This window comes from Neophocaena asiaeorientalis, unplaced genomic scaffold (assembly GCF_003031525.2).
Source record: "Neophocaena asiaeorientalis asiaeorientalis breed wild unplaced genomic scaffold, Neophocaena_asiaeorientalis_V1.1 scaffold263, whole genome shotgun sequence".
Lineage (NCBI taxonomy): Eukaryota > Metazoa > Chordata > Mammalia > Artiodactyla > Phocoenidae > Neophocaena > Neophocaena asiaeorientalis.
Window position 1 is genome coordinate 563653 of NW_020175015.1, and position 2462 is coordinate 566114.

The following is a 2462-nucleotide window of genomic DNA, read 5'->3' on the forward strand; positions in this document are numbered from 1 at the left end:
CCCATTCCTGGCACAGTGGGGCACCTGGGCTGAAAGCCAAAATACAGCCCCTGGGACCACAGATGCCCCTGTCTTTCAGTCCTTGGACCTCTGCCCTCTGCCCTCCATGAGAAGGGGTCTGTAAATCCCATCTTTGTCATAAAAGTCTGCATGGTCTTGGGTGTGTCCTAGGGGAAGGGAGGGGGCTGAACCCCAGTTTCATCCTATATTAAATAAACATGGTGCTTCCTGGGAGCCAAGGGATGTGTCTCTTCTCCAAACAGGGGCCTTCTGGATAGAATTATTGGGGTCTGGCGCCTTCAGGGAGGAAAGGAAAAGAAACCCCTCCTAATGCTGGAACCCAGACTGGGCCCCCCACATTAACCTCTAGAACTGCCCCTCTGGGAACTATCGGGGGACTCACCCTCCTTTCCCCCTTTCAAACATTTGCCAAGTGCTCCCTTCCTGGGGCAGAGGTCAGCTCCCAGCTCTCCCTGGGCATGAAGAAATGTACGTGAAACCTGGACTGTCCGGGCCAGCAGTGGGGCACACTGCCCTACCCAAATGCCCCAGTAACTTCCTCTCCAGTGTCTGGCAGGCCTGCCCAGGAAAACAGAACCAATCTTTCATGCTAGCCCCTCCCTGTCCAGTCAGTGCCCCTGGGTCCACTGGCTAGCATGTCCCAGGCTCCTGGCTGGCCACACTTGGGCAACTTGAGTCATCCTAGGGTCTTTCAGAAGCAGGGAGAAGGGGCTGGGAGTTCTGAGTGGAACAGCCTGTCGGCATCCCACTCTCACCAGGGCCCTACACTGTACCCCTCCACTCCCCAGTGCAGAGGCAGTCCAGCAGTCTCCCCTCACCCCAAACAATGGAAGGAGGATGGAGGCCATCCCCCAGCTAGGCCGATAGCTGAGCCCTTCACCCTCAGCTGAGCCCACAGCCTGTGGTCAACCCTGGCTCGTGTCCCTTGACCTGAGGGGTTACTGAGAAGGCCACCTTCCCAATGCCCTCCTCGTGACCTCTCCCTGTCTACTGAGGACAGCCTGACTGCCCTTAACAGGGAAACCAGAGACAGGGCCTCTCCCTTACTGCCATCTCCACAGACCCACTCCTTGCTTCCTCCCTTGGACCTTAGGGGGTGAGGCCTCTCCAGGCCGAGCCCAGCCTCCACCTTCACCAGGGCCCTCCCTGAACCCACAGCCCCTCTGTTCCAGGTATTTAGGTGCCCAAATCTCTCACATCCTTTCACATACAGCAATATATACAATCCCTTTTTAGGGGGAAGCAGGATACACCATTCCCTGGAACACAGCCCCCAGAGCAGACCCTCCCCCAGGCCTCAGGACACATGCTTGGCCGTCATCACAGTGACCCCTCCCATCACTTCTAAGCCTTGCCGGGGGCGGGGACGGGGCGGTTCCTGCAGGATCCCAGCCTCACCGAGTCCACCTGGCAGATGGCTTTCACTTACAAACCCCTCTTGAGTTCACAGCACCTCAGTAAGACAGGCAGAGCAGGAACTATGACTAGACTATTGCTCCTGCCAAGATGAAGAGCTGGGGCTAAGGGGGGCTTAGTGATCTGCCTGGAGCGGCACAGAGAATCCCGGCAGTACCAGTACCACCTCCCAGGTGCCCTGTGCCCATCCGGGCACTCATCAAGGCACCCTCCTCCCAAACTGCTGCCCTCTTCCGTGAAAGCAAATTTCCTCACCTGCCCCACAGACACCAGGCCCTACGGCCCTTCGTAGAGGCAGCAAGTGAACAGACACCAGCCTATGGAGCTGCCTCCCTCTGGCTCCAGGCCAGCCCAGAGCTGCCTCGTTCTCTCCCCACGCCCACCAGGCTGGCCCAGCACCACCATGCCCACTTCACTGTGCTCCCTCCACGGTGGGTACATTGTCGAGGGAAAAACACCTCAGCCATACCATACCACAGACCCAGGACCACACGCTGTCCACACACACAGTCCACACGACACAGCCCCCCCGTGTACGCAGACAGACCCGTCACACACACAAATGATCATAGAGAGATGCTGACACAAAGACAGGGACACACAATGCATATAACCAGATACACAAAGTCGCACAACGACACGTCTGCTGTCAAGCAGGAACACAGAGCAGAGTCACAGAGGCAGGAGGGATACCTAGACCTCTAAGCTGTGCAGTTACATTCTTAGGCACACCTACAGCTACTCAATCACACCCACCCCGATGCCACAGTCACCACGTCCCCATGCACTCCCACACGCACGTACAGGTACCCTGGAACGCCTGCATGCGCACACACACACCCTCACATCCATGTATCACTCAGGGGCACAACCAGCACCAGGTCACCCCCAATCCAGACACATGGATCCCCGTTGCACACACAGTCAATCCCACGCCTACTCCTGGGTCCTCCCTTCTCCCCCTCCCAGGGCTGATCCAAGAGTAGAACAAAAGCCCTCTGTCCCCTCCTCCCCTTCCCCCTTAA